Genomic DNA, 25,884 nt, shown 5'->3' with positions numbered 1-25,884 from the left:
CCTTGCAAGAAATAACCTCTAATCTGACATAGGAGTCTTACGATGGGCGAGCAGGAGACGAATCATACACAGATTTTTAAATCCTGCAAAGAAATATGGACTTTATCCCATGAGCCATGGAAAATCACTTTTATGTTGTTGTTAGATGCCATCTAGTCGGTTCTGACTCATATCAGTCCTATATACAACAGACCAAAACACTGCCCAGTCCTGCACCATTCCCACAACGTTCAAGCCTATTGTCAATGAATCTCCTTGAAGGTCTTCTTTTCCACTGACCCTCTGCTTTACCAAGCAGGGACTGATCTGATAACATGTCCAAAGTATGTGAAATGAAGTCTCATCATCCTTGCTTCTAAGGAGCATTCTGACTGTACTTCTTCCAAGACAAGTTAGTTCGTTCTTCTGGCAGTCCATGGCCTATTCAACATTCTTCACCAATGCTCTAATTCAAAGGCATAAACTCTTCTTTGGATGCATATGAGGCAATCGAAAATACCATGGCTTGGGTCAGGTGCACCTTAGTCCTCCTGATGGTATCTTTGCTTTTTAACACTTTAAAGAGGTCTTCTGCAACAGATTTGCCCAATGCAATGAATGCATTGTTTGATTTCTTAACTGTTGCTTCCAGGGGTGTTGATTCTGGATCCAAGTAAAATGAAATACTTGAGAACTTCAATATTTTCTCCATTTATTATGATGTTGCTTATTGGTCTAGTTGCGAGAATTTTTGTTTTCTTTATGTTGAGGTGTAATCCGTACTGAAGTCTACAGTCTTTGATCTTCATCAGTAAATGCTTCAAGTCCTCTTCACTTTCAGCAAGCAAGGTTGTGTCATCTGCATATTGAAGGCTGTTAATTAATCTTCCTCCAATCCTGCTGCCATGTTCTTCTTCATAAAGTCCAGCTTCTTGGATCATTTGTTCAGCATACAGATTGAATGAATATGGTGAAAGGATACAACCCTAACACATACCTTTTCTGATTTTAGACTACTCAGTATCCCCTTGTTCTGCTCAAACAACTGCCTCCTGGTCTAAGTACAGGTTACTCATTAGCACGATTAAGTGTTCTGGATAATGTTATCTATAATTTGTCATGATCCACACAGTTGAATGCCTTTGTATAGTCGATAAAACACAGGCAAACATATTTCTGGTATTCTCTGCTTTCAGCCAAGATCCATCTGACATGAGCAATGATCTCCCTCGTTCCATGTCCTCTTCTGAATCCGGCTTGAATTTCTGGCAGTTTTATGTCAGTGTACTGTTACACCATTTTTTAAAATTATCTTCAGCAAAATTTTATTTGCTTGTGATATTAATGATATTGTTCGACGATTTCCGCATTCTGTTGGATCGCCTTTCTTTGGAATGGCATAAACAAGGATCTCTTCCAGTTGATTAGCCAGGTAGCTGTCTTCCAAATTTCTTGGCATAGACGAGTGAGCATTTTCAGCACCACATCTGTTTGCTGAAACATCTCAGTTGGTATTCTGTCAATTCCTGAAGCCTTGTTTTTCCCCACTGCCTTCAGTGCAGCTTGAACTTCTTCCTTCAGTACTATCAGTTCTTGGTCACATGCTACCTCCTGAAATAGCTGAACATCGACCAATTCTTTTTGGTACAGTGACTGTGTGTATTCCTTCCATCTTCTTTTGATGCTTCCTTCATCATTCAATATTTTGCCCACAGAATCCTTCAAAATGGTAACTGGAGGCTTGAATTTTTTGTTCAGTTCTTTTAGCTTAAGAAATGTTGAGCTTATTCTTCCCTTTTGGTTTTCTAACTCCAGGTCTTTGCATGTTTCATTATAGTATTTTACTTTGTCTTCTCGAGCTGCTCTTTCAAACCTTCTATTCAGCTCTTTTACCTCATCATTTCTTCCACCCGCCTAGCTATTCCACATTCAAAAACAAGATTCATAGTCTCTTCTGAGATCCATTTTGATCTTTTCTTTCTTTGCTGTCTTTTTAATGACCTTTTGCTTTCTTCATTTATGATGTCTTTGATGTCATCCCACACTCGTCTGGTCTTCAGTCATTAGTGTTCAATGCATCAAATCTACTCCTAAGATGGTCTCTAAATTCAGGTAGGATATACTCAAGGCCATACTTTGGCTCTCATGGACTTGTTTTAATTGTCTTCAGCTTCAGCTTGAACTTGCATATGAGCAATTGATCTATTTCACAGTCAGTCCCTGGCTTTGTTCTGACTGGTAATACTGAGCTCTTTCCACAGATGTAGTTGATTTCCACAGACGTAGTCGATTTGATTCCTGTGTATTCAGTCCATCCCATGAAGTCCAAGTGTATAACTGTTGTTTATGTTGTTGAAAACAAGGTATTTACAATGAATACATCATCGGTCTTGCAAAATTCTATCATGTGATCTCCTGTGTTGTTTCTATCATTGAGGCCATCTTTTCCTACAACCAATCCTTCTTCTTTGTTTCCAACTTTAGTATTCCAATCACCAGTAATTATCAGTGCATCGTGATTAAATGTTTGATCAATTTCAGACTGCAGAAGTTGGTAAAAATCTTCAGTTTCTTCATCTTTGGCACTAGTGGTTGGTGTGTAATTTTGAATAATAGTCCTACTAACTGGTTCTCCTTGTAGGTGTATGATATTATCCTATCATTGACAGCATTGTACCTCAGGATAGATCTTGAAATGTTCTTTTTCACGATGAACGTGATGCCATTCCTCTTCAAGTTGTTATTCCTGGCATAGTAGACCATATGATTGTCTGATTCAAAATGGTCAATACCAGCCCATTTCAGCTCACTAATACCTAGGATATTGATCTTTATATGTTCCATTTAATTTTTGATGACTTCCAACTTTCCTGGATTCATACTTCATACATTCCACATTCCAATTATTAATGGGTGTTTGCAGCTGTTTCTTCTCATTTTGAGTTGTGCCACATGAGCAGTTGAAGGTCCCAAAAACTTGACTCCATTCATGTCATTAAGGTCGACTCTACTTTGAGGAGGCAGCTCTTCCCCAGTCATACTTTGAGTCTCTCCAACCTGAGTGGCTCATCTTCCAGCACTATATCAGACAATGTTCTGCTGCTATTCATAAGGTTTTCAACGATTTTTTGGAAATAGATCACCAGGTCTTTCTTCCTAATCTATCTTAGTCTGGAAGATCTGCTGAAACCTGTCCACCATGGGTGACCCTGCTGGTGTTTGAAGTAGTGGTGGCATAGCTTCCAGCATCACAGCATCATGCAAGCCACCACGGTACCACAAACTGACAGAGAAGTGGTGGGGAAAGTCACCAAAGGCTATTAAACAGGTATGGTAGTCATTAGAACTGCAGGCAGACTCTCCAGTTCTTCTTCTAAGAACCTGGTAGCAATGCATTTTCTTCTCCCTTTCTAAGTTACATGTAGCCATGTGACTTGTTGTGTCCAATGAAATGTCTGCTGAAGTGATGTGTTTTACTTTTTATGTAAGCTTTAGGAGCTAGTGAACAATCTGCCATGTTTATTTCCCCTGCCAAGATCACTATTAAGATAGAATTCAGAAACCCTAACTGATACAGAAGGAGGTGGCATAGTTTGTTAGTGATGAGTACTACGTAAAAAAATTAAAGCGAAGTAGAGGGATATAGAAGTGTGTATTGAAGACCTCACTGAAGAGGTGACTTTTGAGTAAAGAGTTGAAGGAGATGAGGGAGTTAGCCATGCAGATGATAGCTGAAGGAAGAGGAAACAGCAAGGGCAAAGGTCCTGAGACAGTAGTATGCCCGGCATGTTCGGGGAAGAATAAACAGGCCAGTGTGGCTGGAGTGAACAAAGAGGGGTAGAGTGGGCAGTAGTTCCCAGATCCTTTGACTACATAGCATATTTCCCAAGGAACAGCAACTTCTGGGGTTGCTGCACCACAGAACACTCTGGAAACAAGCCCCTAAACTCTCTCATTTTAGAAAAGTTTAGAAGGGGGCAATGAGTAGTTGAAGGACTCTGAGAAGCAGAAGGTATCTCACCCTTCAGAGAGAGCCCCAGCAGCTCACTTGCTGGGATCAGGACTTCAATGATTTCTGCAAAACTGCTATTACCTCCTATGGCCAGAAAGGACAGCTGTGAAACCTCCTCCCTCCACACTCTCCTGAAAAGCAACTTGCTTTAACCAAACGAGTTGTACTGAGTTGCTGGGGTTTTAAATCCTTGCTTGCTAAAAATAAATGTATTGTGGAAAATCCCAAAAGACAACGCGCATCCCTAACTTTGGGGGTCCAGCTCCTCAGCAAGAGCTCCTCTGGCTCACACGCATGGAGCTGGGCTTCGGCTCTTATTATTAGCAGTAATCTGAGGTCAGGAGGGGTTGCCTGGCTGTTCTCAGCTACATGGCCTGCTTGCTGATTTCCTGGGGCCCTGGAGAGAAAAACACTAATTCTACTTTAGAACAGTGTCTGTGTTTATTTGTTGGTAATGACCCTTTCTCCTTAAGATTCCTGAACGCATAATTCTCCCAGTAGTCCTAGCGCCTCCACCTTGTCCCCAGTCACTCACCATGTCTGCAATCCAGAGGGTTTGGAAAATCAAGGCAATATCCCTTCTTTCCTTGCCCCCACCCCACCCCCTACCCCCTACCCCCTACCCTCCAGCCAGGATCAAAGGAAACTCCTCATGTCTCCTTCAGGGTCTCCAGAAAAAAAGGACAGGAAGTTTTAGCATCTCCCAGAAGTAGCCTGCACTGACAATTGGGCACAGACCACCAGTGACCACACAGTCTGCACATCTCTGCTCCCTCTGTCCCCTGCTGTGTGAGTACTTTTCACTAGACAACTGTGTATAATAGTAATCACTCCCTGTGTTTACTTTGTACCTGGCTCTTGTATGAAAGGTGAGGTTGCTTTGATCTCTTTGCTCCAATGTCATACCCTTACTTTTACCTGGTCTTCTGGACACAGCAGGGATCCAGAGCAAGGGTCCAGGTGCATTAGAACAACTCTAACCCCAGCACTGGGAAATGACCTCAAGGCATGTACACCACCAAGCATTTTGGCCATTTTATCTTCATGTATGACATCAATTGAGCAACTGCTAGATGCTGAAGACCAAATTAAGAATAAGACATAGTCTCTGCCTATTAGCGGCTCTGCTAGAAGAACTCACAAATGAAATAAAGGACGTGTGCTTAGAGAGAGAAGCAGCGATTAGCAACAATGACTAACATTTACTGAGCACTTACTATATAATAGGCACAGTACCAAGGGCTTTACATGTTATTAGCTCATGTAGTTTCACGACATGCCTATGAGGTAAGGATGTTGATACTGTTATTACACCCACTTCACAGAGAAGGAAACTGAAGCACAGAGAGATTAAGTAGCCTGCCCAAAATTACACAGCTAGTCCAATTCCAGAGCCCATAGGCTTAACTCCTACAGTTCACCTCCTCCCACCTATGCTATACTCCACGGGGTACAGAGAGCAAGACCTGAGGAACGTAGATGAGGGATGACACAGTGCTGGTTTCACCAGGGAGAGAGGCTAAGCCGACCCTTGTGGGAAAGGTCATCAACTTCAGGTACCAGAAAGAAGCCATGGCAGGCCAGGGGTAGGGCACATACTAGCTTCCCTCCAGGCTGGCAGTCTCCAAGAGTCTGCTCGAAGCAACACCCTTTCCCTTTGAGAATTCACCCCATCCAGCATTAGGGTGTCACTCCTGCAGGCCCAGCCACCTAATTTTTTAAGATCACTAAATATAAAGAAAAGAAAGAGACATGCTTCAGAGGCTATCTAATATTAACATTTCCCCCATCGCCATCGAGTCGGTATTAACACTTAGCACATATAAAATTGGAATGCCAGTTTATTTATTTTTATTGAGAGCTATATTGTCCTGGAGACAGAATGGCTCTGTGTATTTGACTAGTACATTCTCTCCTCTCTCCCTATGTAGAAAGCCAACTTATAATCAGAATAATAATAGCAATAGCTAATATTTGCTGAGCTCTTACTACGTGCTACATGGATGAAGCATCATGTAAATAATAAAAATGAATATGCACACCCATGTTTATTGCAGCTCTGTTTACAATAGCAAAAAGCTGGAAGCAACCAAGGTGTCCATCAATGGATGAATGGTTAAATAAATTACGGTATATTCACACAATGGAATACAACACATCGATAAAGAACAGTGACGAATCTGTGAAACATTTCATAACATGGAGGAACCTGGAAGGCATTATGCTGAGTGAAATTAGTCAGAGGCAAAAGGACAAATATTGTATAAGACAACTATTACAAGAGCTTGAGAAATAGTATAAACTGAGAAGAACACATACTTTTGTGGTTACGAGGCGGGGAGGGAGGGAGAGTGGGAGAGGGTTATTTACTGATTAGTTAGTAGATAAGAACTACTTTAGGTGAAGGGAAGGACCATACTCAATACATGGAAGGTCAGCTCAACTGGACTGGACCAAAAGCAAAGAAGTTTCCTGGATAAACTGAATGCTTCAAAGGTCAGCGGAGCAAGGGCGGGGGTTTGGGGACTATGGCTTAAGGGGACTTCTAAGTCAATTGGCAAAATAATTCTATTATGAAAACATTCTGCATCCCACTTTGAAATGTGGCGTCTGGGGTCTTAAATGCTAACAAGCGGCTATCTAAGATACATCAATTGGTCTCAACCCACCTGGATCAAAGGAGAATGAAGACCACCAAGGTCACACGATAGCTATGAGCCCAAGAGACAGAAAGGGCCACATGAACCAGAGACTTACATCATCCTGAGACCAGAAGAACTAAATGGTGCCCGGCCACAACCCATGACGGCCCTGACAGGGAGCACAACAGAGAACCCCTGAGGGAGCAGGGGAACAGTGGGATGCAGACCCCAAATTCTCATAAAAAGACCAGACTTAATGGTCTGACTGAGACTAGAGGAATCCCGGCGGTCATGGTCCCCAAACCTTCTGTCGGCCCAGGACAGGAACCATTCCCGAAGACAACTCATCAGACATGGAAGGGGCTGGACAATGGGTTGGAGAGAGATGCTGACAAAGAGTGAGCTACTTGTATCAGGTGGACACTTGAGACTGTGTTGGCATCTCCTGTCTGGAGGGGAGATAGGAGGGTAGAGAGGGTTAGAAACTGGCAAAATTATCACGAAAGGAGAGACTGGAAGGAGGGAGCGGATCAAAGGAGAATGAAGACCACCAAGGTCACACGATAACTATGACTCATTAGGGGGAGAGTAAGTGGGAGTATGGAGTAAGGTGTATATAAGCTTATATGGGACAGACTGACTTGATTTGTAAACGTTCACTTAAAGCACAATAAAAATTATTAAAAGAAAAAATAATAATAAAAATGAGAGTTAGATAAACTTAATATATGATGGCACCACATTAAGATGAACTATTATAGACTGAATTGTGTCCCTCAAAAAGTTATGCTGAAGTCCTAAGCCCCTACCTGTGAATGTGACCCTGTTGGGGAATAGGGGTTTTCTTATGTTAAAGAGGTCACAATAGAGTAGGGTGGGTCTTAAACCTAATCACTTCTTAGAGGTGTCTTATAGAAAGAGCAGAATAGATGTGGACACACACAGGGCGAGGGTGTAGATAGACATCGTGAGCACCTGTCTACAAGCAAAGGAACACCAAGGATGGCCAGCAGACCAAAGAAACTAGGAAAGCGGCCCACAAGAGGAATGGGCATGGCTGAGACTCTAATTTGGACTTTTAGCCTCCAGAAGAACTGTTTAAATAAATTTCTGTTCTTTAAAGCTACCCACTAAGAATTGTATTTTATTTGTTTGTTTGTTTGTTATGGCAACATTAGATAACTAAGACTTGAACTAATGTGTCCATTTCCCCAAGAAGGATGGTTTGGCCACTGAGACTGAAATGCTTGAAATATAATGGCCAGGATGCCCGGCTTCCATCACCATAATAAGGTTGGCCCAACTCCCTCTCCTTTGTCTGGCCACTGCCTTGGTGATTCTCTTTTCTTTATGCATTATGGCTAAACAGCATCACTTTTGATTAACACAAGCTTCCTGTAGGTGTTTTAACACGTTCAATCAGGTTATTGTCAAATCTTGCCACCCAGGGAGCCATCCTGTCTCTTGAAGGTGACTTTGCATATCTCTGCTCTGTACAATCATACAGTTTAATTCTCACCAGACAATCCTAGTTCCCTTATCTACCGATGCTTGGGAGATGCTTCACTTCAGCTTCACACACAGGCAACATCAAGAAAAAAGATACCAAACATTCCAGGAACCAATAAGTTTCACTGAAGCAGAAAAATTGTGCAGTTATACAGGGTAGTTAAAATTGAACAGGTGGGTCAGACCATGAAGCACTGAATGTCAGAATCATCACCATCAAAAATCACCTCTAAAGCCCACGATTGAACTGGCTACTGAATAAGGCAAAGTACAAAGAAAAGTGTATAAAATGGGGAGCGGTTAAGAGCTTGGCTGCTAACCGAAAGGTAGACAGTTTGAATCCACCAGGTGCTCCTTGGAAACCCTATGGGGCAGTTCCACTCTGTCCTACAGGGTCACTATGAGTTAGGATCGACTTGATGGCAATGGGCAATGGGTTATGTGTTTCCTACTCAAATGCAAGAGAGTCACTGGTGAGGACTGCTCTGAGAAGGTGATATGGACATCTTATTCCCCTCATTTGGATGTGTGCTGAGCTGCTGAGTCCTGGAGCCCACCTAGTGCAGCCATACCAGGAGAACTGTGTGCCTAAGGAGCTCTGGGGATAGCCTGGCATGCGCCCCTAGAGTTGAGTGGGCATAAACAGAGAGGCTGGGACCATCCCCTTCTCAGCTGGAGATTTCTGAAGGTAGACAGTTTGTTGGAGCAGTCCTTGTCAGCAGGGCATGTAGGGGTACTTGTAGGACTTGGGAACAAGAAAGGTGACAGAAATGCTTCTCCCATTTCCACAGCCCTCAGAGGACACAGAAGAGGACCTTCTAAGTTCCCATGGATTCACAGAAAGGAGTAGGGGAAGAGCAGAAGCTAAGGGGCTTCCCAGGTGGCCCCAAATCAAGAAGGCATTCTGCCTTAGGGTTGGAGGCTTTGGCTCTTCATTGGCAAGCGCCAAATGAAGACATGGCTGCCTCTCTCTGAGGGATCATCAGGGGTGGAAAAGGCGGAGATGAAGCTGAACATGGTCCCGAGAAAAACTGAAAATTCTACAAGTAGGCCAACGCATCAGAGAAAGCCATGAGTAACAGATGGAACCCGACCAAGCTACCTACAGAGCTGGGACAACTCACCAGCACCAACAGCTACCTAATTATTTCTGATCACCTCTGTCATTGCTTCTATTTTCCCTCTTAGGGCCACTAAGGAAATACAGGTGGGTTGCTCAATGTTTAAGGGGAGAGGACATGCTGACATGAGAAGACCAGTGCCTGGCTGGTGGTCACATATCTTTCTAATTCTCACAAAGGCATCCTCTGGGCTAGCAGCCTCTGTCTTCTCTCCCAGCCCTGATACCAGAGGGAAGAGGCTCAGAAGAGGGAGGAGGAAGAAGCACCCACAAACTAGGCCAGGCTCACCGCCTCCCAGAAAGTAGTGAAGTGGAAAGAGTATTAAAGAGAAGACAATATATCATCTCCACTCCATATCCAAAGCCCGACTAGGATTGAGAGGAGTGGAACAGATGATGTTTGAATCTCATTTGGGATTGATGTTTTCAACTTGACTGGACTGTATTATTCAAATACCAAATGTGAACTTAAAATTAAAGACTTTGACCAGGATGCCAAGGAGTAGAAAAGGAATCCAGTTGAAAGCAGACATTGGAAAATGAAATAAATAAATAAAATTAAACCAAATCTCTAAGCATTTATATGACTTTTTATTTTCCTTCTTTTTGGTCTAAATTTTTCCAAACCAACTCCCTCCCCTATAGCTTAATTCTCCAACATCTGTGATCTGGACCCCTGCAAAGGCCTCCTTACAGGTCCCCCTTCATTCACTCATTCTCTGGTCCAATCCACTTTCCAGACAATAGTCAGTTTGGATTTTTGAAAAACTTTCTGGTCATGTTAATCTGTTTAAAATCTTTTATTGCATTCTCATTGCTTAGAATAAAGGCAAAACCCAGCGGTAGAGTTTGTGGTTAAGTATTCGAGAGCCGAACTCAACTGGGTTTAAACTTCGCTCTGCCATTTACTGGTTGTTTCACCCTGGAAAAGCTACTTATCTCTGTGCCTCAATTTCCTCAGCAAAATGGGAATAATAATGGAACCATGCCATGGGGTAGTTGTGAGGATTAAAAATATGTAGACATGTGTTAAGCTCTTAGAATAGTGTCTGGCATATAGTAATCACCGTATGATGTTCCAAGTTGCTACTGTTATTATGGGAAGTAAGATAGCTAGAGCTTAGTTATCAAACAGCATAGTAGGTGGCCTAGCATGTAGAAAGCATTCAGTAAAGTTTGGTTGGTTGGGTTGGTTGGGGGAGAGGGGAGGGGAGGGGAGGGGAGGGGAGGGGAGGGGAGGGGAGGGGAGGGGAGGGGAGGGGAGGGGAGGGGAGGGGAGGGGAGGGGAGGGGAGGGGAGGGGAGGGGAGGGGAGGGGAGGGGAGGGGAGGGGAGGGGAGGGGAGGGGAGGGCTGGAGGGCTGGAGGGCTGGAGGGCTGGGGGGGTGGGGGGTGGGGGGTTGGTCGGATGAACAAATGAGATAAAGTCCTCCTCCTAGACAAAGTCGTCCGGCTGTAGGCCTTGAGCACTGTTTGAACAGGACCCTAATGCCATCTGTGCATCTCTCCTCCCTCAGCTCCAAATGTTGCATGCAAAGGGCTACAGTAACTTAGCAACAAGGGCTTCTGGGCTTCTGAAATTGAAGTAAGATCAGGCATAGGATCCCACCTACACTTGAGTGCAGAACATGTACAAACAGGAGCCTGCATCTCTGCCCCAAGGACCCCCTTGAGGCCTCGACACTGCTGTGAGGAGCAAGCCTGGCCCAAATTTACCTCAGACTAGGTATAAGGAAGGAAATCCTGGTGGCATAATGGTTAAATGCTATAGTTGCTAACCAAATGGTGAGCAGTTCAAATCCACCAGGTGCTCCTTGGAAAGTCTGTGGGGCAGTTCTACTCTGTCCTATACGGTCGCTATGAGTCGGAATCAACTCAAAGGCAATGGGTTTAGTTTTTGGTTTGAGGTGTAAGGAGCATCTTTGGTAGGCAAGATTGATCTTCCTGGAAATTTGGAAAAGCACATTGCATTTAGGGAGATGAATGTGCCTGATGCCTTTGGGATGTCCTGCCAGACCAAGAAAACTCTGGGAGGCCTTTGGGACTCCAGGCTCAACAGTGAGAAAAAAAAAGCTGAAGTGGGATGAGGTTCATCATGGTGGCATCGAGACACACATATCTCCCCCGTTATGTAAGGCCCAGCCTGGTGCCCGGAGGACAGCGCCAAGACCGTTCACAGACCACAGTTAAAAAGACGAGGTGACTCAGAATGAGGTGACAGAGCTCGGAAAGGACAGGGGAGGCACGACATTGACTGAGGTACACAAAGTAAGATGCCTCTCCACAAGGGTAGAGCTCTACACTGGCAGCGAGGATATGACTGGTGCAGGGACATCACCAGTGTTCATGGTGTCACCCCCAGTGCAGTAACTCATGGTGTCACCCAGTGCAGTAACTCATGGTGTCACCCCCAGTGCAGTAACTCATGGTGTCACCCCCAGTGCAGTAACTCATGGTGTCACCCAGTGCAGTAACTCATGGTGTCACCCAGTGCAGTAACTCATGGTGTCACCCAGTGCAGTAACTCATGGTGTCACCCCCAGTGCAGTAACTCATGGTGTCACCCAGTGCAGTAACTCATGGTGTCACCCAGTGCAGTAACTCATGGTGTCACCCAGTGCAGTAACTCATGGTGTCACCCCCAGTGCAGTAACTCATGGTGTCACCCCCAGTGCAGTAACTCATGGTGTCACCCAGTGCAGTAACTCATGGTGTCACCCAGTGCAGTAACTCATGGTGTCACCCAGTGCAGTAACTCATGGTGTCACCCAGTGCAGTAACTCATGGTGTCACCCCCAGTGCAGTAACTCATGGTGTCACCCAGTGCAGTAACTCATGGTGTCACCCAGTGCAGTAACTCATGGTGTCACCCAGTGCAGTAACTCATGGTGTCACCCAGTGCAGTAACTCATGGTGTCACCCCCAGTGCAGTAACTCATGGTGTCACCCAGTGCAGTAACTCATGGTGTCACCCAGTGCAGTAACTCATGGTGTCACCCAGTGCAGTAACTCATGGTGTCACCCCCAGTGCAGTAACTCATGGTGTCACCCAGTGCAGTAACTCATGGTGTCACCCCCAGTGCAGTAACTCATGGTGTCACCCAGTGCAGTAACTCATGGTGTCACCCCCCATGGACCTCCTCCTGTACCAGACCATGCACAATCCTTAGTAATGTTTTTTGGTACAAATGTTACTCGTAAATCGTAATTCCCATATATCACTCCTCTTTTTCCTTTAATTTCTATTTCATTCTGAAAAAAGCTGTTGATACAGGTTCACAAATACTAATTACCACAATATTGTAGCTAAAGCAGCACAAAATTCGACAAAATCAGCAACCGTAAAAACACTGGCAGCAATGAAGACAACAGTGCATGCTTGTAACGAGTACAGAAAAAATCACATGACTTGAAGCATCACTGTGATTGGGTAATAATGACAGCTCTGACCAGATAGCATTAGAAGGTTCAAAAAGTAAATTAGCATAGGCTTTTAACCTCGTAGGTCTATTGATACACATAAGCCGGGCTTACAAAAACTAATGTTTTTGTTGTTATAACCACAGGGATGTTTTTATAGACAGTCACTTTGGTTTCACCCCCTCTGACAGTGTCACCTGGTGCGGTCTGCACCTCCTGTACCTCCCAAGCGATGCCACTGTCCTAGTGCCGACTCTGCTGCTGAATCGTTGGCACATTGCTCTGGGCCTTGGTTCTTCCCTTTGTAAAACGAAGGAATGGACTAAATGATCTCCAAGATCCCTTCCACAACTAATGACTCATGAGCCTATGCCAGTTCCCACCCCATCCCAAAAAATACATCTACTCATTTGCACTACGACCATCTGTCAGTTTGTCACACTGTGGTGGCTTGGGTGGTGCTGGAAGCTATGCCACAGGAATTTCAAATACCAGCAGGGTCATCCATGTTGGACAGGTTTCAACAGAGCTTTTACTGGGTCCAGAATAATACAGACTAGGAATAAAGGCCTGATGACCTACTTCAGAAAATTAGCCAATGAAAATCTCATGGATCACAACAGAACATTGTCCAACTCACTTGTTTTGGACACATCATTAGAAGGGATCAATAACGGGAAAAGGATATTGAGTTTGGTGAAGTAGAGTGCCCACAAGGGTGGGGAAGGCCCTCAGTGAGACAGATCTGCATATTGGGCTAAAACATGCTGGTGATCACAAGGATGACACAGGACCAGGCAACATTTCATTCTGTTGTACTAAGGGTCTTTGTGAGTTGAAATCATCTCAACGGCAGCTGTCTGTCTACTCATTTGTATTCTGTAAATTTCCAAACTCTTTTTTCCGTTCCATTCTCCTCTGACAACACAATTTTACACGTAAATTGCATGGAAGACATACGTCTCAGTCATCTAGGGCTGCTGTAACGGAAATACCACAAGTGGATGGCTTTAACAAAGAGAAGTTTACTTCCTCACAGTAAAGTAGACTAAAAGTCCAAATTCAGGGTGTCAGCTCCAGGGGAGGCTTTCTTTCTCTGTAAGCCTTCTCACGTATCTTCCCCTGGACTAGGAGCTTCTCCACGAAGGGACCCTGGGTCCAAAGGATGCACTGTGCTCCCAGCACTGCTTTCTTGGTGGTATGAGGTCCCCAGCTCTCTGTTTGCTTTCCTTTCTTTTTATGTCTTGTAAGATAAAAGGTGGTACGGACCACATCCTTTACATTGGATCAGGGATGTGGTCTTAGTAAGGGTGTTACACTCCCACCCTAATCCTCTTTAACATAAAATTACAATCACAAAATGGAGGACAACCACACAGTACTAGGAATCATGATCCAGCCAAATTGATATATACATTTTGGGGGGGGGACATAATTCAATCCTTGACAACATATCCAGCTTCCCCCATCCAAACGACCCATCCCCTAACTTGCAAGCTCATAAATGCTGCCCTCCAGAGTCTAAGACTTGTTAAAAGCTGCTCCTCCAAAATCCAGAGTGAGAACGCAAAGCTGCTGTTAGAACTAGAAGGTGTCAGAGTACCTGGAACCTAAAGGACACTAAACAGGCCCTTTGAACCCACCTCCTGAAGCCGTGATGTGTGTGTAGGCAGTGGTGAGGAGGTTGAAAGGGACCAGAGAAGGTCCAGGTCAGAAACAAATTCCAAGACTCCTGGTGGTGATTTTGCCTGCTGAGGTACTGTGCCTTTGCCATCGTGACGGAGAAAGAAGTGAGACGAGCCCACGTTAAATGTTAGGTAGTAAGCGGTTGTTCAGTGGTAGAATTCTCACCTTCCAGGCAGGAGACACAGGTTTGATTCCACGCCAATGCACCTCAAGCACAGTCACCACCCATTTGTCAGTGGAGACTTACATGGTCCATGAACGGTTTCAGTGGAGCTTCCAGACTGAGATGAAGTAGGAAGAAAAGCCTGGTGATACATTTCTGAAGATCAGCCAATGAAAACTTGATGGATCACAACGGTCCTGTCTTCAAACAATCATGAGGATGGTGCAGGACCAGGCAGCATTTTGTTCCATTGCGTGTGGGGTCGCCATGAATTGGGAACCAATTCAATGGCAGCTAACAACAAAAGTAGTTCTGGAGTCCCTGGATAATGCAAATGGTTAATGTGTTTGACTACTAACTGAAAGGTTGATGGTTCAAGTCCACTCAGAGGCACCTTGGAAGAAAAGCCAGAAAACCTACTTTCAAAAAATGAGCCACTGAAATCTCTACAGAGCACAGTTCTACTCTGACACACATGGGGTTTCCTGACAATGGCGATTGTTTTTTGTCTTTTTTTTTGAGCAGTTCTAATGTGTGTGACCTACTCTTCCTGGCTAATCATCAGTGGAAGCGGAGGTGAGGGCTTGGTGCAGAGCCAAGAAGGTGGCAAGCTGGATAACGGTGTATGTGGGGAGCACGATTCAGTGCGACTGCAGCAGCCAGGCCCAGCAGGCCGACTGCTCCCTCTGTAGTGCTAAGAAGCCTGTGCTGGAGAAGAGACCTTCCCAGGGAAATGCCTGCCAAAAGGTGGTCACCCGTAATGAGGCAATAAACGGGGTAATTACTGGGTAATTACTGGCCCTCCAAGTGTCTGGGAAGCATCGGGTGAGAGAACTTGGCCAACACGAGGCCTCACGTCTCCCGTGATCTGGAAGCCCACCTGAAAATTAGACAGTCTGGATGGGCTAGGGTGAGGCTGCTTTGTGAATATGCACTTCATCTTTTCCTTCCCCTATTTTTCCTTTATCTCTCCTTCTGGCACAGATTCAAGGCTGTCCATAGAGAGATAGTATTAGGGTATTGACTGGGAAATAGAGGCTATTCCACGCCACCAGAGCCAAGCACTTGAGCTTACTTCCTTGCTGCTTACAAGAATTCCGGATCCAGGATCAATGCAGAGACAGGCTCAGCTCAGCCCTGCCTTGCAGCCCTCCCTGCAAGGGCAGGGAGATGTCCTCCACAACACTTCTGGTTCAGTTACAGTGCTGTAAGCTAGTTGTTGCTAGTTGCCATCGAGTTGTCTCTGACTCATGGTGACCCCATGTATAACAGAACAAAATGGTGCCTGGTCCTGAGCCACCTTCATGATCACTGGTATGCCTGAGTTCACTGTTGTAGGCACTGTGTCAGTCCATCTCACTGAGGGGTCTTCTCATCTTCCTGAGCCACCTTCATGATCACTGGTGTGCCTGAGTTCACTGCTGTAGGCACTGTGTCAGTCCATCTCACTGAGGGGTCTTCTCATCTTCCTGAGCCACCTTCATGATCACTGGTGTGCCTGAGTTCACTGCTGTAGGCACTGTGTCAGTCCATCTCACTGAGGGGTCTTCTCATCTTCCTAAGCCACCTTCATGATCACTGGTGTGCCTGAGTTCACTGCTGTAGGCCCTGTGTCAGTCCATCTCACTGAGGGGTCTTCTCATCTTCCTGAGCCACCTTCATGATCACTGGTGTGCCTGAGTTCACTGTTGTAGGCACTGTGTCAGTCCATCTCACTGAGGGGTCTTCTCATCTTCCTGAGCCACCTTCATGATCACTGGTGTGCCTGAGTTCACTGTTGTAGGCCCTGTGTCAGTCCATCTCACTGAGGGGTCTTCTCATCTTCCTGAGCCACCTTCATGATCACTGGTGTGCCTGAGTTCACTGCTGTAGGCACTGTGTCAGTCCATCTCACTGAGGGGTCTTCTCATCTTCCTGAGCCACCTTCATGATCACTGGTGTGCCTGAGTTCACTGCTGTAGGCCCTGTGTCAGTCCATCTCACTGAGGGGTCTTCTCATCTTCCTGATCACTGATATATTTGAGTTCATTGTTGCGGCCATTGTGTCAATCCATCTCCTGATGGTTCTTCTCACCTTCGGTGGCCCTCCACTTTAGCAAACGTGGTGTCCATCTCCAGCAATTGGTTCTTCCTAATGTCCAAAGTAGGTGAATCGGTCTCAGGCAATATTCTGTGATCCATAGGGTTTTTACTGGCTAATTTTCAGAAGTAGATCTCCAGGCCTTTCTTTCTAGTCTATCTTAGTCTGGAAGCTCTGCTGAAACCTGTCTACCTTAGGTGACCCTGATGGTATTTGAAATAGCTTCCAATATCATAGCAACATGCAAGCCACCACAGTACCACAAACTGACAGACGGGGTGGTGGGCAAGCTAGTTCCTTGGTGTCAAAATGCAGGTTCTTTGCAAATGCCTTTTCCTCCCTTCTTTGAACCCTGGGACCTACCAACCACTTGTAGCTCCTCTCTTTCCGTTAGGGCAGTTGGACTTGTTAGCTGAGGAAAAAATGAGGGTGCTTATAGATGCAAAATGTCTGGAACTGTTGAAGCCATGGAATAAAATGGGTTCATTTGGTTTGGCTGAGAGTAGTTTGGAGATTTGGAGGAATGTGGAAATGAGCACCAATTTTTTTAGTGTCTTTTATAGATCGTATGTCACTTTGTTAGCTTAGGAGCATTAAAAATGTATAACAGAGAGCTTGTTCTGCTCATAAAATGATACTCTTTGGCATATTAAAATTTAAAGTACAGTTTATTCAGGCAGTAATTACACATTTACTAATTGAATTTACCTTTAAATATTTCAAAGTTTTATAATAAATTGAACTACAAGATACTGAGCCTCAAGGTATTTGAGAAACAGGCAAAATCTTGAAAACAGAAGAAATCACCAGCTTCAGAGTAAAATGGGAAAAGGTTTTGTTTTCTGGTGCTGATAAAGTCAAGAAGCACGACAATAAATTACATGGTCTTTCACCATTTATAAGACATCTATTACCTTATTTGATTTTCGCAACAGAAGTTTGAGTAGAAAAAGAAAGGCACGTGTGTTTAAAGATAAGGCGAATGAAACTCAGGGAAGCTGAGTGACTTGCTGGAGGTCACACAGTAACGGCAGAGTCCAGACTTGTCTCCTGACCTCAAACCCTATGCTCACTCATGGTCAGAATTGTTGCCTCCAAGGAATCCATTCTATGTGCCCAGCTACTGCTTTCAGCACTGCCTTCTTCTTCTAAAGCCTTTTTTTCTTTCTTTCCTTCTTCCTTATTCACACATTTCTGAGAGCCAAAGCTCTGCTTTGATCACTGCAAGATTCACTTCTATTAGAAAGCAACCTAAACCGATTTGGGTTTCTCTATCCATTATCCATAGTTGTCAACGGCACTGGGTTTGAGCAGCCAGAGTTGAGGGTGAGGTTCTCATTCCCAGGTGGCATGTTACAAGAAACCCAAGTTTCAGACTGGGTTCTCCCCTGCATGTAAATGTTTATTAGCAAGCTGGCCCTGAAAATAGTCTCTCCAGTAAACCTGATGGATTTCCAGCCTCCTGGACATTACGTGATATGACAGCATATTGCATGAAGATGTGACAATATTCTAGTGGTGGGTTAGGAGCCAGGCTTTAAAATGCTCTGATGAAGTGGCTATAAATAGCACTAGTTTAAAATCTTAGGATGCCTTTCCAAAGTATATATGTTGCCATTGGACTTGGTAAATCTCTATACCTGTCCCACGCAAGGGCAGGGAGACGTCCTGTACAATACTTCTGCCCAATACACATCTCTCAAACTACTGGGCTCCCCAAAGAAAATAATTTCTAACATCCATTATGCTAACTAGCAAAGCTTCTAGGGTTAACAAACCCTTTGCTGTGGAGTCAATTCCAAAATTATAGCAACCTTGTAGGACAGAGTAGAACTGCTCCATAGGGTTTCCAAAAAGTAGCTGGTAGATTTGAACTGCCGAGCTTTTGGTTAGCAGCCAAAGTCTTAACCACTGCACCACTAGGGCTCCAGGGCCAATGGGAGATAAAAACAGCTGAAGGTCTTGCAGTAGCTGTTTGTGGAGCGTGGCTTCTGCTTCACCCACCCAGTGCCATCCAGTCGATTCTTCTGCTTAAAAAAAGTCCTTCAAATGTTAACTAACCACCCCTGAAGTATGTATTCCGATTAGGATTCTTCACATGTTAACTAATAGCCCCTTAGAATTTGGATAAAAAGGATATCTCAAACTTAGGGTTGCCAGATACAAAATATACAATATTTGAGGCACGTTGTCATTGTTATTAGATGTTATTAAGTCAGCTTTCCACTCACGCGGGACCCCACGTGACAGAGTAGAACTGCCTGATAGGGTTTTCTAGGCTGTAATCTTTACAGGAGCAAATCGCCAGGTCTTTCTTCTGCAGAGCCACTGGGTAGGTTTGAACCACCAACCCTTCAGTTAGTGGCTGACTGCTTAACCGTTTCACCACCAGCGCTCTCTGGATGGTGCAAATGGTTGACGTGCTTGGCTACTAACTAAAACGCTGGAGGTTTGAGTCCTCCCAGAGGTGCCTTGGAAGAAGGCCTCCAGGAAAATCAGTATTGAAAACCCTGTGGAGCATAGTTCTGGCATACATGGAGCTGCCCCGAGTCAGAACCGGCTTGACAGCACCTGGTTATACTAAAGTGTTGTTATGTATTTGTAGTTTAACTCTGTTTTCTGTATTTTTATTTGCTCAGTTTGGCAACACTACTTACATTCTACACTGTATTTGAAGCATACATGACATGTAACTTTTTTTTTTAAGCTTTAAGTTGATGCTTCCCTGACTTGACTGTAAACATTTCCAAGCATGACTCTTCTGTTGCAGAAGGTAGAGGGTTCCAAGTGGGTGTCACGATAAGCTACTTGTTCCTAAAATCCACAGAAATGAATGGATGTTTCCTCCACTCTCCCTGGCCCTCCACTCCCAACTCTTTGACATCTAGCAACATATCCACTGACATAAAGATCAAAATTCAGCAAGAGCAGAACCACAAGCAGGGAGATATGAAGCCCCTGAATCTCTCTCTCTGGGGTGTGTCTGTGTGTCTGTGTGTGTGTGTGATTGGTATTACCAGTGGGTGTAGAAATGTGTCTTATATTTGTATGTGAAAAGGATGCTGTACTGCTTGCTCCTGGTGGACATGAATTACAATGATCTAATACTCCAGGTAGTTTCACATTAAAATATTTTCCTTGCATAGAGGGATTTAGAATTCATTGGCAAAGGGTGGGGGAGGGAAAGGAATAATAAAGACAGGATAATAGCACCTTATCTGAAAGATTTTAGTCATCACGCTAAAATAAAACATACTCTATTTTCCCCAATTTTTTCTAATTTTCACTACCACAATTTTTCAAGGGAACAGAATTCTCAGGGCAAAATACAACAGCATCCCCCACTCCCATTCGTCAAATATTTGCAGAAGGAAAAATACAACCTTTTCATTTCCAACTGGGTGTTAAACGAATCCTCCCAAATTCCCCAGAGAAGATGAATGATTTAAAAAAAAAAAAGAAATGGTGGTGCACCCAGACCTGGCCCCTGCACCCCAAGAGCCTTCAGCAAATGTCACCGAGCAGGTCAGATCCTCTGCAGCACTGAGGGAGGCCGAGCTCCCACCGCCTCACTCCTGTGGTTTCGGCTTCATGAAGCTTAATAAGAGGTGTGATTGCCATGGCAACCTCAGTAACACTTTCAAATAGATGGCCAATTATTATTCACTCATTTACTGTTTATTGTAGCGATGCCAATCACAATGAACTCCAGGGGTGTATTAATGGAGCTGTGATCTGGGCTGGGGGCCCTCCAGGAACGGTATTGTAATGCCTCATTCATTAGCATAGTGCGTTCAAGGTGGGTGGGCACGCAGCCACTCCGTGTGGTCCCTTAGCACCCAGCGCAGCCAGACACACTCACACAAACACACACACAGAGGCAGGTGCATACACAACAATGAACTTGGCCCAGAGGTCGCTGCCAAACTCACCTACCTGCAGGAAAGTGCACACCCAGAGCCCAGACAAACAGGCAGACGGAAACCTTTGCTCAGTGCCCACGGGTATTTCCAGTGGGAGTTTAGTATTCACATTTCCCTCTGGGCCTTTCTCCATCTTAAATTCAATAAACAAATGCATTGCCTCGTTAAACCTTGGCCAAGCTCTCAGGGGAAGGTGTACTAAGAAGGTGTTTCCCCTTCTGGAAGGCATTTGCAGTAGGAGGGTAGGAGACTGGGAAGGGAAATATACCCAGTTAGTGCACCCAGGGAGTCCCTGATGCAAATGGTTAAGTGCTTGACTACCAGTCAAACTGTGGAGCCCTGGTGGTGCAGCAGTTAAGAGCTTGGCTGGGGTCCAAAAGGTCAGCAGTTCAAATCCACCAGGTGCTCCTTGGAAACTCTATGGAGCAGTTCTACTCTGTCCTATAAGGTTGCTATGAGTCGGAATCGACTCGACGGCAGTGGGTACGTATATATACCTATATGTGTACGTATATATACATATAGCATACACACACACATATATATAACGAAATACATATACGTACATACAGTTGTCAGCTGCCATTGAGTCGGCCCCTGACTCATGGCAATCACACGTGTTACAGAGTAGAAATGCTCCATAGGGTTTTCTTGGTTGTAATCTTGACAGAAGCAGTTCGTTTGGTGTCTCTCCCATGGAAGCAACGGGTGGGTTCGTATCACCAAGCTTTATGTTAGCAGCCTATCACAAACCACTTGTACCACCTAGATTCCTTCAAAAAACCAAATCCATTGTCATCAAAAAAAAAAAAATTTTTTTTTTTTGATCAAGTTTATTCCAATTCATAGTGATGCTATAGAACAGAGTAGAATTGCCCCCATAAGGTTTCCAAGGCTATAATCTTTATGGGAGCAGACTGCCACATCTTTTTCCCACAGAGTGGCTAGTTGGTTTGAAGTGCTGACCTTTTGATTAGCAGCCAAGTGCTTAACCACTGTGCTACCAGGGCTCCTTGTATACACACACACACGTGTGTGTGTGGTGTATATTATCTGTGTGTATATATGTGTGTATAAAACCTAGTGCCGTCAAGTCGATTCCGACTCATAGCGACCCTATAGGACAGAGTAGAACTGCCCCATAGAGTTTCCAAGGAGCTATACGCCACTCACAAACACACACATTAATTTTGTGGTGGTTCTGATTTTCTGTTTTATGCCTAATCAGTTTCAAAACTGTGATCTGTGATGCTGAATGTAGGTAGAACACTACAGGGCAAACTGTAGACCTCTATAGGTGAAGTTCCTGGGTGATGTACATGGTTAATGTCCTCACTGCTAACTGAAAGGTTGGAGGTTCAAGAACACCCAGAGTCACCACAGAAGAAAGGCCTGCTAATTTACTTCCAAAAATCAGCCATTGAAAACCTTATAGAGGAGGAGGAGCCAAGATGGCGGAATAGACAGGCTCTTCTGGCAAGCCTTCTTTACAAGAAGGACCCGGGAAAAAAGTGTATTTATGACAAGATAGGAGCCCTGAACATCAAAGGCAAACTTAGAAAATGAACTGAGGGGCAGGGGAAGGAAGAGACAGTTCAGAAGTGGAGAGGAGTTACCAGACCTGAATCACGAGAAGCCCTCAGGCACCACTCCCGGAGCGGCGACAGTGGGCTGGTACTAGTGTCCCGCTGCAGTTTCCTCAGGGAGAAGTAGCCAGCCATACGGTCCACTCACACCTCTATAACCTGAGAAGAACGGCGCTCTCGGCAAAAACTAAGTACTTGTGTATATTTTATCGCGCTCCCCCCCCCCCACAACCCAAGCTGGTTTCAGCGGCTGAGTTCCCTGGGCCTGAGATAGGCACTGCTGAGCTCCTAGAGCCAACCTCCTGGTCATGGAGAAGGAAAAAATTTGCAATTGGGGGAAAAGATAATTTGCCAGCTCCACTAACCAGGGGAGCTCAGGACAGAAGCGGCTCCTGTCCAGGCATAAACAGTCCATGGACTTTCACCACCTTTCCCCTCTGCATGGACGTGTGTGGGCCTATTTCAGGAGAATACACCCTTGTTGACAGACTCCAAGGGTTTCAGCTGTGTCGGGGAGAGGTAGGCGTTTGATGTTTGACATTGCTTTGCCTATTAAACAGAGTTCTCACCTACACACATCAGGGGCCTAAGGACTGGTAGCTCCACTCAGGTCACCAAGCCACCCACAACAGCAGTCCAAGGATAACTGGTACCTACCAGTCCTTACGACCAAAAACACTGTGTGCCCATGGTCCGTCTGCAGAAACTACCCACCTGCACAATCTAGGGAACAGGGACATACTTTCCTCAGAGACACTTGGGGGTCAGTTCTCAGCCTCCTGCCTTGTTCAGAGTGTGACCACCTGCTGCAGTCAGATACTGGTACATACACCAATCACCCCTGCCCCTCTAAGGCTATAGGACAGAGCCTGTACCACACACTTGATGATCAGCAACCTGGAAACCTGAGCTGAATTCATACAAGAAAAGTGAATGGACTCCTAGATTCATATACCTGATAACAGCTCTAGCCATCTGGGGACAGGACGTCAGAGCTCCAAAGGTGAAAATGATCAAGCTAGCTCACTCAAGCAACCCATCTGGACATATCAAAACAAAACAAAGAAAGACGCTACGACACAGTAAGCAAGCATAAACTAATACAATAACTTATAGATGGCTCGAAGACAACAGTCAGTATCAAGTCACATAAAGAAACAGACCACGATCACCTCAAAAAGCTTTCAAAACAAAGAATCCAGGAATCTTCTAGATGAAAGTGCATTCCTAGAATTACCTTAGGCAGAATACAAAAGATTAATATACAGAACCCTTCAAGACATCGGGAGGAAATGAGGCAATACACAGAACAAGCCAAGGAACACACAGCTAAAGCAAATGAAGAAATTAGAAAGATTATTCAGGAACATAATGAGAAGTTTAATAAGCTGGAAAAATCCTCAGACAGCAATTAGAAATTCACAAGATTAACAATAAAATTACAGAAGTAGACAACTCAACAGGAAGTCAGAGGAGCATAAATGAGCAAGCACAAGCCAGAATTTCTGAAGTTGAAGATAAATCACTTGGCACTATTTGGAGAAAAATCAGATAAAAGAATTAAAAAAAAATGAAGAAACCTTAAGAATCATGTGGGTTTCTATCAAGAGACCCTACGAGTCATTGGAGTACCAGAACAGGGAGGGATAATAGAAAATACAGAAAGAATTGTTAAAGATTTATTGGCAGAACACTTCCCTGATATCATGAAAGATGAGAAGATATCAATCCAAGACGCTCATCGAATTTCACATAAGGTAGATGTTAAAAGAAAGTCACCAAGACATATTATAATCAAACTCGCCAAAACCAAAGATAAAGAGAGAATTTTAAGAGCAGCTAGGGATAAATGAAAAGTCACCTACAAAGGAGAGCTAATAAGAATAAACTCGGACTGCTTGCGAGAAACCATGCAGGCAAGTAGGCGATGGGGTGACGTATTTAAAACACTGACGGAAAAAAACTTGCCAGCCGAGAATCATATATCCAGCAAAACTGTCTCTTAAATACGAAGGTGAAATTAGGACATTTCTAGATAAACAGAAGTTTAAGGAATTCGTAAAAACCAAACCAAAACTACAAGAAATACTAAAGGGAGTTCTTTGGTTAGAAAATCAATAATATCAGGTATTGACCCAACACTAGAACACTGGGCAGAGGAACCAAAAGTCAACCCAGACAGGGAAATCCAAAAAAAAAAAGGCAAGATCAAAAAAAAAAAAAAAAAAAGCTCAAAACAGGATAATAGTGATGTTATTATATAAAAGAAGACAATATATTAAAACAATAAAGAGGGACTAAGAAATGTAATCATAGATCTTCTATATGGAGAGGAAGATATGGTGATACAAAGAAATAAAAATTAGGTTTAAATTTAGAAAAATAGCAGTAAATAATAAGGTAACCGCAAAGGAGACAAACCATCCTATGCATCCAAATAAAATACAAGAAAAACATAGAGACTCAGCAGAAACAAAATCAACAACAATGAATATGAGGAAAGGACAACATATAATCTACTTAGCACATAAAATTAAGTGGGAAAAAGAAACTGTCAACAACACACAAAAAAAGACATCAAAATGATAGCACTAAATTCATACCTATCCATAATTACGCTGAATGTAAACGGACTAAATGTACCAATAAAGACACAGAGAGTGGCAGAATGGATTAAAAAACAAGATCCATCTATATGCTGCCTACAAGAGACACGACTTCGACTTAGAGACACGCCTTCGACTTAGAGACACGCCTTCGACTTAGAGACACAAACAAACTAAAACTCAAAGGATGGAAAAAAATACACCAAGCAAACAACAATCAAAAAAGAGCAGAAGTGGCAAAATTAATTTCTGACAAAATAGACTTTAAAGTTAAATCCATCAGAAAGGATAAGGAAGGACACTATATAATGATTAAAGGGACAATATACCAAGAAGATAAAACCATATTAAATATTTATGCACCCAATGACAGGGCTGCAAGATACATAAAACAAAGTTTATCAGCATTGAAAAGTGAGATAGACAGCTCCACAATAACAGTAGGAGACTTCAACACACTGCTTTCAGTGAAGGACAGGACATCCAGAAAAAAACTCAATAAAGACACGGAAGATCTAAAAGCCACAATCAACCAACTTGACCTCATAGACATATACAGAACACTTCACCCAACAACAACGAAGTATACTTTCTTTTCTAGCGCACATGGAACATTCTCTAGAATAGGCCATATATTAGGTCATAAAGCATAGCCTTAGCAGAATCCAAAACACTGAAATATTACAAGGCATCTTCTCTGACCATAAGGCCATGAAAGTGGAAATCAATAACAGAAAAAGCAGGGAAAAGAAATCAAACACTTGGAAACTGAACAACACCCTGCTCAAAAGAGACTGAATTATACAAGACATTAAGGATGGAATAAAGAAATTCATAGAATCCAATTAGAGCGAAAACACTTCCTATCAGAACCTTTGGGACACAGTGAAAGCAGTACTCAGAGGCCAATTTATATCAATAAATGCACACATCCAAAAAGAAGGGCCCAAATCAAAGAATTATCCCTACAACTTGAACAAATAGAAAGAGAGCAACAAAAGAACCCCTCAGGCACCAGAGGAAAACAAATAATAAAAATTAGAGCAGAACTAAATGAAATAGAAAACAGAAAAACAATTGAAAGAATTAACAAGACCAAAAGCTGGTTCTTTGAAAAATCAACAAAATTGATAAACCACTGGCCAAAATGACAAAAGAAT

The sequence above is a fragment of the Loxodonta africana genome, chromosome 15 (genome assembly GCF_030014295.1).
Source record: "Loxodonta africana isolate mLoxAfr1 chromosome 15, mLoxAfr1.hap2, whole genome shotgun sequence".
Classification (NCBI taxonomy): domain Eukaryota; kingdom Metazoa; phylum Chordata; class Mammalia; order Proboscidea; family Elephantidae; genus Loxodonta; species Loxodonta africana.
The sequence above is the reverse complement of the archived record's forward strand: the minus strand, read 5'-3'. Positions refer to the sequence as shown.